The following is a 12,219-nucleotide window of genomic DNA, read 5'->3' as shown; positions in this document are numbered from 1 at the left end:
CTCTGGGTGAAGACGTTTCTCCTCATCTCTGTCCTAAATGATATACCCCATAGCCTCAGACTGTGACCCCTGGTCCTGGACACCCACACCTTCGGAACATCCTTCCTGCATCTACCCTATCCAATCCTGTTAGAATTTTATAGGTTCTATGAGATCCCCCCTCATTCTTCTGAACTCCTCAAATACAATCCTAACTGAATCAATCTCTTCTCATACGTCAGTCCCGCCATTCCAGGAATCAGTCCAGTAAATCTTCGCTGCACTCCCTCTATAGCAAGAACATCCTTCCTCAAATAAGGAGACCAAAAACTACACATAATATTCCAGGTGGGATCTCACCAAGGCCCTGTATAATTGCAGCAAGATATCCCTGCTCCTGTACTTGAATCCTCTCACAATGAGGGACAGCATATCATTTGCATTCTTTAACACCTGCTGTACCTGCATGCTTACCTTCAGCAACTGGTGCACAAGGGCATCCAGGTCTCATTGCACATTCCCCTCTCCTAATTTATGGCCATTAAGATTTTGCCTTCACATTTTTCCTACCAAAGTGGATAACCTCACATTTATCCAAAATATACTGCATCTGCCATTCATTTGCCCACTCACTCAACTTGTCCAAATCACACTGAAGGATCACTGCACCCCCTCACTGCTCACCCTCCTACCCAACTTGGGTGCCATCTGAAAATTTGGAGAAATTACATTTAGCATTCATCTAAATCATTAATATAAGGGCAGCACGGTGGCACAGTGGTTAGCGCTGCTGCCTACGCCACTGAGGACCCGGGTTCGAGGAGTTTGCACATCCTCCCCGTGTCTGCGTGGGTTTCACCCCCACAAATGTACAGGGTAGGTGGATTGGCCATGCTAAATTGCCCCTTGATTGAAAAAAAATAATTGGGTACTCTAAACTTATTTTTTTTTTAAATCATTGAGAATAGCTGCCATCCCGGCACCAATCCCAGCGCTACCTCACTAGTTACTGCTGCCAATTTGAAAAAGACACGATAAGTCTTACTGCTTGGTCCCTGACTGCCAACAGGTTTTCTATCCATCTCAATACACTACCCCTAATCCCATGCACTTTAATTTTACACGCTAATCCTTTATGCTGACTTTGTCAAAAGCCTTCTGAAAGTCTAAATAAACCACATCCACTGACTCCCCCTCATCTACTCTACTAGTTACATCCTCGAAGAATTTCAGTAGATTTGTCAAGCATGATGTCCCCTTCACAAATCCATGCTGACACTGTTCGATTAAGAAGGTACAGAAAACTACAAATGTTAATTAGGATGTTTGGAGAAAATAACCTTAATCGAATCCAGGCATTGTCCTTTACTGCATATTCCCAGATGGTGGAAATGAGGGTTTCCAACTGCAATAAATCAATGTCCTGACTCATCTGATGTAGGAGCTGTGCTCTGAAAGTTAGTGCTTCAAAACAAACCTGTTGGACTTTAATCTGGTGTTGTAAGACTTCTTACTGATCTTGAAGCATGGACATCTGTGTTTATACTGTTTAAGACTGGTAGCTCCATTGTGGATACTAACGCAAAAGGGCCGAGAATTTAATACGTGGGCCCAGCAGTGCAAATGTATTTGGACATCCAAATCATTACCCAATTCACTTTTTCCAATTAAGGTGCAATTTGGCACCGTCTTTGGGTTGTGGGGGCAAAACCCACACAGACACAGGGAGAATATAAAAACTCCACAAGGACAGTGACCCAGGGCCAGGATCGAACCTGGGACCTTGGCATTGTGAGGCATCAGTGCTAACCACTGCGCCATCGTCCTGCCCATCCGAATCATAGCTGATCCAGTTCTCAATAGACAAGTGCACTTTTTTCACCAGAAAAATTAATTAGTTGCATGAAGGAATAAGTAGTGCAATATTGAATGAAATCAAACACAAGAGGTGCAGCAAATTATGTAAATTGGAGCAATAAGTTACAACTTCTGAGTGGAAAAGCTTTATTAGAAAGACTTCAAAGTTGGGAAATTTGAGGTTTTTAGATTTTAAATGCACATGATAATATTTAATGAACAGTGAGAAATAGGTCCTCCATCGAAGCAAATTAAATTAGCCGTCCAGATGCTTAATTGATTAAAAGCTAGTGCACAGGTACAAACATTAATCAAAAGTCATGGTCTTTATCTGAAGGGTATTAGCGCTCAAAAGTGAGTAATCAATGCCTCAGTGGTGCAGAACCTTGGTCAGGCCCCATCTGGAGGGCTGCTTTCAGTAAGGTGTACAGCACAGATTCACCAGAACACCAGGCCTGAAAGGGGTGTATAAACACGGTTTGTAGTCACATCAGTTCAGAAGGTTCATGGGCAATGTAATCGAGGTATTTAAACTGCTTAAAGGATTTAACACTTAAATTTGCATATGAAGAGCTGTCGTTTGGATGAAATACCAGGGATTGTGCAAATCCCAGCAGAAAAACCAATAGAGAAACAATAGCGACAAAAAAATAGCACTGACAATAATTAAGATAATTTGCTGATTCAAAGTGTACTTTTATTCAGAATCACAAGGTTCTGGATTCAATCCTACTTCAGGGCTTGGCACAAAATCAACGCTAACACGCCAACCCAGTACTGAGGGAGTGCTGTACTGTCAGAGATGCCCCCTTTCAATTGAAACATTAAAACAAGGCCCAGTATGGGTGGATGCAAAAACTCTTATGGCACTCTTACGAACAAAGGCAGAGGGGTTATCCCCTGTCAAAATATAATTTATTTTTTCTTCACTTCGTTCCCCCTCTACCACTTGCTCACAGCTTTTCTGCAGTGTCACCTAGCAACAGGAACTGGGACTGCAACTGTGATTTGGTATTGAATTTTAAGGTGGCTCCACCCAGGGCTCAGAGGCCAGATTGTATAATGAAACCAGTAACAACAAAAACAACTTCAATTTATAAAGAGTCTTTGATATAATCAAATGTCTTCAGATGCTTTGTAAGAGCATTATTAATAATATTTATTGTCACAAGTAGGCTGACACTAACACTGCAATGAAGTTACTGTGAAAAGCCCCGAGTCACCACATTCCAGCGCCTGTTCGGGTACACAGAGAGATTCAGAATGTCTAAATGACCCCTTTTGTCTTTCGGGACTTGTGGGAGGAAACCGGAGCACCTGGAGGAAACCCAACAGATGCAGGGAGAACTTGCAGACTCCGAACAGACAGTGACTCAAGCTGGGAATCAAACCTGGGACCCTGGCGCTGTGAAGCAACAGTGCTAACCACCGTGCACTGAAACACATCAGGAGCTATTAGGTTTGATTACAGGAAGCTTGGTCCAGAGGTGTTTTAAAGAATGAAAGGGATGTTGGCAGTCAGGGAGAAGTTGTTGCAAGGGTATTCCAAAGCTCTAAGCAAGGGAACTGAAGGGGCAGCACTGTAGCACATTGTTTATACATGCTAAATTGCTTTGAGTGTCCAAACAAAAAGGTGCGGTGGAGTTACTAGGTTACAGGGATAGGTAGAAGTGTGGGGTTAAGTAGGATGCTCTTTCCAAGGGCCGGTGCAGACTTGATGGGCCGAATGGCCTCCTTCTGCAGTTTAAATTCTATGGTCTATGGTGACCACCAATGTTGGAGTGATTAAAATTGGGGATGTTGAAGAGGTGAGAATTAAAGGAGCGTGAATATCTCGGAGGGTTGTGGGACGAGAGGAGATCACAGAGTTAGGGAGGGATGAGGCCATGAAGGAATTGGAAAACAAATTTGAGGATTTTAAAAGCTCTACATCACTTGACAGAGAAGCAATGCAGGTCAGCGAACACATCGTGATAGGGGAATGGGAGCTGCTGTATGCTAAGGTTTTGGATGACCTCAAGTTTACGGAATTCAAAATATGGAAAACTAGCCAGGAGTGCATTGAAAGAGTCATGTCTTGAGATAACAAAAGCACAGAAAGTGGGTTTCAGCAGCAGATGAGCTGAACAGGGGTAAAGCTGGGCAACACTAAAATGGTGGAAATAGGATGTATTAGTGATCACACAAATACAAGGTTGGAAGCTCCTCGAGGGATATGATACAACACAAAAATTGCAAACTAGCTTAATCTCAAACTGTTGCCTGGGAGAGCAATGGAGTCAGCAGCTGTGGAACCATGGTTTGAAATGTGAACTGAAAACAATGGCTTCAGCCATCCCAATACTTAATGGGAGGAAATTGCTGCTCATTCGAAATCGGATAAGAAGTCTGATAATTCAGCAAATTGGGGGAGTCGAGGGAGGAGATGGTGAGGTAGGGCTGGTGCCATCTGCGTACTTGGGCAGATTAATACTGTGCTTTTGACCGATGTCACTGAAGGGCAGAATGTAGATCGGGAGGGTGTCAAGGATGGATCTTTCACTAGATGAAACTGTAAATGAGCTTGAAGAAAGGCCATTTGCAAGTGATTCCTTGGCTGTGATTCAATCGATAAGAATCGAACCAGGTGAGTGCAGTTCCACTCAGGGAGAAAGATTTAAAGGAGGATGCTGTGCAGACGGGTGAAGAAGGGCAAAGAGGGAATTTTTACTTTTATTGTAATTGCACAGGATTTTATGACTTTGATAACAATTGTTTCAATTCTGTGGTAGGGATGGGTACCTGACTGGAAGGCTTAAAACATGGATATCCCAAAAAGTTGGGAACAGATTTGGGAGGTGACAACACATCCAAGGATATTGGAGAGAAAGTAGGTTCGAGATTGAATTGTAGCTTGTAAGGATAATAGGCTCAAGGGTTGATTTTTTAAGGGGAGTCATAGAAGGAATATTTCCCGTGCTTCTGCACCCAGAAAATGTTCAATCAGGGGGAAAGCATGGCAAAAAAATTGAAGAAATTCAAGGGCAATTGCACCATACACATATTTATTAAGTTCTTAATTCCCTCACTCTTTACACCCGTCTGGTCGTTGTAGTTCATTATAATGGCACCTTCCTAGGCCAGGGTCAGAAATTTCCTGCAATCATGCTGATTCAAAACAGATGTAAGATTAAGGCCTGAATTTTAGGTACAGCAGAAAAAGTAATTTTTCTGATGAACTGTGATTTTTTCCATGATTTTTAAACATTTATCTTCACTGAGCCAGGCACTTATGTTCTGTTTTTTAAAGACATTTTCATGGTATGACGGTAAGTCACAGTGAAAATTGAAAAGCTTTATTCTTTAACATGCCGCGCTTTCTGGCGAATGAGTCATAGTTAGATGGCATTTTCACATTTAGAGGAAGAGTAATTGGTGCAAGTTTACCGAGTCTTCCACCCATAACTTCTTTTTCTAATTTTTGCTAGTTAAACACATTATGTTCAGACATATGTTAGTGATTGCTAGGAAATGGTGCATAGAGAGACAGAGGCAAAATGGTTGCACACATGGGGCTAATTTCAGGGGCAACTTAGCCACTCCCAAAAGATATGCTACCCCCAAGCCTTTAGCTCAAGAAATTTTACTAACATTTTGATAGGATGAATAGGACAATGCATGCTAAGTTGAAGAATTTAAAAAGGGGAGGCAAGAGGGAGACCCGGGAGTGCTTGTACACAAATCTTTGCAAGTGACAGGACAAACAATTATAAAGCACACCAGATTCTGGGCTTTGTTTCTTTCACTGGTTGAAATTAGCCTGCATGTGCATTAAATTACATCAAATAGTCCAACAAAGACAGTAAAGGCGTATTTTTAAACGGTTAACTGGAACTTTATGAATGTTACCCGAGCTTTGATTACAGATTAATCATCACTTCTTTTCAGAAGAAGGAACATCAAGGGCAATTAAACATCCAAGCATTCCTAATAAGAGACAGATAAACAAGTCTAACAGTCATAAAGCAAGCACTCTGATGTAGAAAAATAAACTTCATGCAACTCAAATACCACCTCAACTCTTTTACAGTCTATCATGTGCAACAACATTCTCACGTCAGAAGAATTCATATATTTTGACACGGCCAGATTATTCACTTTTTGGGCTCCCCAACAGGCAAATAAACTACCTCCAGGTTAGTCCACCCTATTTCTGTCAAATCCCAGGGCCATCACCCATTTCTGCTAATCCAGCATGCAGCTATACCCGAAATCCCTTCACTGTACTGAGAAATACCAGGTATCTACCTCCATTTGGTGCATCTTGCGTTCTATCGTGCCAACAAACGATACAAATGAAATGCATATGGATGAAGAGATGCACATATCAGATCAAGTTCCGAAACAGTTGTGCATTTTGATATTCAATGATTCGCCCGTAAAGGGTGCAAGCATCGCAAACAAGTTTGACGATGTCTTCCGGTTGCGGCTATGCAGAGCTAAGTCGCACGTTCGGCAGCTCCTGCTTGGAACAGACTTTTGGGCTCTTTTCAGGGCCCCCAACGGCATTTTTTCGACATTTCCCAGTGTGGGAAGGAGACTGCAACATTCCCCCGACAGTGTATGGCTTGGACCAGGAGCGGGTCGACTAAAAAAGTGGTGGTGAAGCCAAAGAAAGTGCGAGGGAAGAAAAGCAAGATGGCGGCGGGTGAAGACCAGGCAGCGTGGATGCAGTGGGCGCAGGAGCAGCAGGAGGTTATCCAGTGCTGCTTCAGGGAGCTCAAGCGGACCTGTTGGAGCCGATGAAGGCTTCTATTGATAAGCTGCTGGCGACCCAGGCGGCGGCGATCCGCGAGGTCCGGCAAACGATCTCAGAGAATGAGGACGAGATCTTGGGCCTCGCGGTAAAGGTCAAGGCGCTCCACAAGAAATGGCAGGAATGGTTCGAGGAGATGGAGAATCGGTCGAGGCGGAAGAATTTGCAGATCCTGGGCCTCACGTAAGGGCTGGAGGGGTCGGACATGGGAGCCCATGTGGTCACCATGTTAAACTCGCTGATGGGAGCGGGGTCCTTCCAGGGGCCCCTGGAGCTGGAAGGGGCCCATAGATGCAGGGCTGGGCAGGTGGAAAGCGCGGGCTTTTTCCCATGCTGAAGGCTGGAGGGGGTGGGGAAGGGCGGGCTTTTACCCGCGCTTGCGATGGCAGTGGGAGGGGGAGAGCCTGGTGGTGGGTAACGGAGAGGGAGGGGAAGTCCCACAACGGGAGGAGTCGAAGAAGAGGCGGGAGCAGCCGGGGTCAGCAGAAGTCAGCTGACTTGCGGGAGTGCAATGAGGGGAGCAATGCAGCTAGGAGGGGTCCTAGCGGGGGGGGGGGGGGGGGGGGGGGGGACAACGACCGGTTTGCTGCTGGTATGGTCAAGGGGGAGCTGGAGCGAGTAGAGGAGATCGGGACAGGGGTCAGCCACCGTGGGGAACGGGCCGGGCGTGGGCAGGTGGCTGGCCGAGGAGGGGTTATGGCTAGTCGGCGGGGGAGGGGGGGGCAGCCCCTGATCCGGCTGATAACCTGGAACGCAAGGGGACTGAACGGGCCGGTTAAGCGGTCCCGGGTGTTCACGCACCTGAAGGGGCTGAAGGCGGATGTCATGCTCCAGGAGATACACCTGAAGGTGGCGGACCAGGTAAGATTGAGGAAGGGGTGGGTAGGCCAGGTGTTTCATTCGGGGCTGGATGCCAAAAATCGGGGGGTGGCGATCTTGGTGGGAAAGAGGGTGTTGTTCGAGGCGTCGAGCATTGCGACAGACAATGGCGGCAGGTACGTAATGGTAAGTGGTAAGCTGCAAGGGGAGAGGGTGGTGCCGGTCAACGTGTACGTCCCGAACTGGGACGATGCGGGTTTTATGCGGCGCATCTTGGGTCAGATCCCGAACTTGGAAGTGGGGGGCCTAATAATGGGGGGGGACTTCAACACTGTGTTGGATCCGGCACTGGACCGCTCCAGGTCTAGGACGGGTAGGAGTCCGGCGGCGGCTAAAGTGCTGAGGGGGTTTATGGACCAGATGGGAGGGGTGGACCCTTGGAGATTTGCAAGGCCGGGGGCTAGGGAATTTTCGTTCTTCTCGCACGTTCGCAAGGCCTATTCCTGGATCGACTTCTTTGTTATGAGCAGGGCGCTGATTGCGAGAGGATACCGAGCACTCGGCGATAGCCATTTCGGATCACGCCCCGCATTGGGTAGACTTAGAGCTGGGGGAGGAGAGGGACCAGCGCCCGTTGTGGCGCTTGGAGGTGTTGGTGGACGAGGAGGTGAGCGAGCGGGTCCGAGGAAGCATAGAAAGATACCTGGAGGCCAACGATAACAGGAAGGTCTGAGTGGGGATGGTCTAGGAGGAGCTGAAGGCGGTGGTTAGGGGAGGCCTGATCTCCATTAGGGCCCACAAGGAGAGGAGAGAACAGAGGGAGAGGGAGAGGCTGGTGGGGGAGATGGTGAGGGTAGACAGGAGGTACGCGGAGGTGCCAGAGCAGGAACTGTTGAGGGAGAGGCATAGCCTCCAGGCCGAATTCGAACTGTTGACCACCAGGAAGGCGGAGGCGCAGTGGAGGAAGGCCCAGGGGGCGATTTACGAATATGGGGAAAAGGCAAGCCGGATGCTGGCGCATCAGCTTCGGAAGCGGGACGCAGCTAGGGAGATTGGGGGAGTTAAGGATAGGAGAGGGAGTGTGGTGCGGAGTGGGATTGGCATCAACGGAGTCTTCAGGGACTTTTATGAGGAATTGTATCGGTCCGAGCCCCCACTGGAGGAGGGAGGGATGGGCCACTTTCTGGACCAACTGAGGTTCCCGAAAGTGGAGGAGAGACTGGTGGTGGGATTAGGGGCCCCGATTGGGCTGGAGGATCTGGCCAAAGGGATAGAGAGCATGCAGGCAGGGAAGGCACCGGGGCCAGACGGTTTCCCAGTCAAATTTTACAAAACATATGTGGACCTATTGGGTCCGCTGCTGGTTAGGACCTTCAATGAGGCAAGGGAGGGGGGGGTTTTGCCCCCGATGATGTCCCGGGCACTTATCTCCTTGATCCTGAAGCGAGACAAGGATCCCCTTGCAGTGTGGGTCTTACAGGCCGATTTTGTTGTTAAATGTAGATGCCAAGGTGCTGGCGAAGGTCTTAGCCACGAGAATTGAGGATTGTGTGCCGCAGGTCATCCACGAAGATTTTGATGCCGGCGAGGGAGGGGGAGGTGGAGATAATGGCGGCGATGGACGCTGAGGAGGCCTTTGATAGGGTAGAGTGGGTACTTGTGGGAGGTGCTGAACAGGTTCGGGTTTGGGGAGGGGTTGGTCAGGTGGGTTAGGCTGTTATGAGAGGTCCCGATGGCGAGTGTGGCCACGAACAAGAGGAGGTCTGAGTACGTTCGGTTGCATCGATGGACGAGGCAGGGGTGTCCCTTGTCCCCCCTGCTCTTCACACTGGCGATTGAACCCCTGGCTATGGCACTGAGGGAGTCGAGGAACTGGAGGGGGCTGGTGCGGGATGGGGAGGAGCATAGGGTGTCGCTCTATGTGGACGACTTGCTGCTATATGTGGCGGACCAAGTGGGGGGAATGCCGGAGGTAATGAGGATCCTCAGGGAGTTCGGGGATTTCTCAGGGTACAAGCTCAACATGGGGAAGAGTGAGGTGTTCGTGGTTCACCCAGGGGACCAGGTGAGGGGGATTGGCGAGCTTCCACTAAAAGGGCGGAGAGGAGCTTCAGGTATTTGGGGGTCCAGGTGGCCAGGAGCTGGGGGGCCCTGCATAGAATTAATTTCACGAGGCTGGTGGAGCAAATGGAGGAGGAGTTTAAGAGGTGGGACGCGTTGCCGCTGTCTCTGGCGGGTAGGGTGCAGTCAGTCAAGATGACGGTGCTCCCAAGGGTTTTGTTCCTGTTTCAGTGCCTCCCCATTCTTATCCCGAAGGCCTTCTTCAGGCGGGTTAATAGGAGCATAATGGGGTTTGTGTGGGCGCGAGGGACTCCGAGGGTGAGAAGAGTGTTCCTGGAGCGGAGTAGGGATGGGGGTGGGGGGGGGGGGGGGGGGGGGGGGGATTGGGGGGCTGGCGCTGCCCAACCTCTGTGGGTACTACTGGGCCGCTAATGCGGCGATGGTGCGCAAGTGTGTGATGGAAGGGGAGGGGGCGGCATGTAAGAGGCTGGAGACGGCGTCTTGTGAGGGTACGAATCTGGAGGTGCTGGCAACGGCACCGCTCCCGCTCGCTCCAACGAGGTATACAACGAGCCCAGTGGTGGCGGCTACCCTCAAAATTTGGGGGCAATGGAGGCGGCATAGGGGGGAGGTGGGGGCCTCGGTGTGGATCCCGATAACGGGGGAACCACCGGTTTGTCCCGGGGAGAATAGATGGAGAGTTTTCGGGGTGGCACAGGGCAGGGATAAGAAGGTTGGGGGACCTGTTTGTGGATGGGAGGTTCGCGAGCCTGGGTGAGCTGGAGGAGAAGTACGGGCTCCGCCCCGGGAAACACCTTTAGGTATCTACAGGTAAGAGCGTTTGCCAAGCGGCAAGTGGTGGAATTCCCGCTGCTGCTGCCACGCACGGTACAGGACAGGGTGCTCTCGGGGGTGTAGGTTGGAGAGGGGAAGATTTTGGCAACATACCAGGTGATGCAGGAGGAGGATGAGGCCTTGATGGAGGAGCTGAAAGGTAAGTGGGAGGAGGAGTTGGGGTAGGAGATCGAGGAAGGGACGTGGGCAGATGCCCTAGGGAGGGTGAACTCTTCCTCTTCGTGCGCGAGGCTCAGCCTCATACAGTTTAAGGTGCTGCACAGGGCACACATGACCGGGACAAGGACGAGCCGGTTTTTTGGGGGTGAGGACAGGTGTGTTAGGTGCTCAGTGAGCCCAGCAAACCACACCCATATGTTCTGGGCACGCCCAGCGCTGGGGGAATTTTGGAAGGGCGTAGCGAGGACGGTGTCGAGGGTGGTAGGATCCAGGGTCAAACTGGGCTGGGGGCTCGCAATATTTGGGGTTGCAGAGGAGCCAGGAGTGCAGGAGGCGAAAGAGGCCGGTATTCTGGCCTTTGCGTCCCTGGTAGCCCGGCGGAGGATTCTTCTTCAGTGGAAGGATGCGAGGCCCCCAAGCGTGGAGGCCTGGATCAATGACATGGCGGGGTTTATTAAATTGGAAAGTGCGAAATTTGCTTTGAGGGGGTCGGTGCAAGGGTTTTTCAGGCGGTGGCAACCATTCCTCGACTTCCTGGCAGAACGGTAGACAATGGTCAGTGGCAGTAGCAACCCGGGGGGCGGGGGGGTCTATTTTATTTTTGTTTTTCTATATTGGAGTATCTGAGGGGGTGTATATATTTGCTATGTGTTTCAACGGGTGTTAATTTATTATTCATGTATAGGGAGAAGGGGGGCATTGAGTTGTTTTGTTCTGTTTTGTATTTAATTCTATTGGGTTCCTTTTACATTTTGTGGTTGATATTTTGTGAAAACTTTAATAAAAATTATTTTTTTAAAAACAAGTTTGACGATTGCAAAGCTTGAGGTTCCTCCACTACTGTCTGCTCAGTCCCTTCACCTGACTCACTCATGGCCACATTCTCCTGTCCCTCACCACTGACCAAAATACATAACCTATTCCAAGACGTGTGACTGTCTTCTGGTACAAAGTGTCCAGGTATCTCTCCCCTCCCTTATGTTGGCTTCCAGGTCAATAATCCTGATCCAGAATTCCTCTGGCTGCATACACTCTCTACAGACGTGTTTGTCCTGGATCGCACTGGCATCTAGGAAATCCTGCCTGGGGGTTTTATAAATGGTTTTTTGTTGGGCTGGCGCCGCTGTTGGAGGCAATGTTTAAAAATGCTGTGCTTACGGGGGATGATGGGATGATTACGAGATGATGGGACGGGCACCATTTTGTTGTTGTTAAAAAAGGATAAGGACCCTGTGGCGTGTGGGTCGTATTGGCCGATATCTCTGCTAAACGTGGATGCCAAGATCCAGGCCAAGATGTAGCGGATGGGTTAGAAGAGTGCTTCCGTGTCTGCGTGGGTTTCGCCCCCACAACCCAAAAATGTGCAGAGTAGGTGGATTGGCCACACTAAATTGCCCCTCGATTGGAAAAATTAATTGGGTAATCTAAATTTATTTTAAAAAAAAGAAGAGTGCTTCCGCAGGTGATTGGGAAGATCAGACGGGGTTCATAAAGAGAAGGCAGTTGTCTTCGAACGTGCGGCATTAGTTAAATGTGGTGCTTTCCCCATCAGAGGGGAGGAAGATGGAGGTGGTGGTGTCGCCGGATGCACGGAAGGCATTTGTTCATGTGGAGTGAAGCTATTTTTTTGCGGTGTTGGAGAGGTTTGGGATTGGACCCAAGTTTGTGGCATGGGTCAAATTGTTATGCAGGGA

General features: G+C 49.2%; 1 protein-coding gene across 4 annotated transcripts in view; it reads right to left on the bottom strand.

Moving 5' to 3' along the window:
- LOC119966295 (tensin-3-like) overlaps positions 1-12,219 on the bottom strand; it is a 533,488-nt gene that overhangs the window by 421,190 nt on the left and 100,079 nt on the right. The window lies entirely within an intron of this gene.

The sequence above is a fragment of the Scyliorhinus canicula genome, chromosome 5 (genome assembly GCF_902713615.1).
Source record: "Scyliorhinus canicula chromosome 5, sScyCan1.1, whole genome shotgun sequence".
In the NCBI taxonomy this organism is placed as follows: Eukaryota; Metazoa; Chordata; class Chondrichthyes; order Carcharhiniformes; family Scyliorhinidae; genus Scyliorhinus; species Scyliorhinus canicula.
The sequence above is the reverse complement of the archived record's forward strand: the minus strand, read 5'-3'. Positions and strand labels throughout refer to the sequence as shown.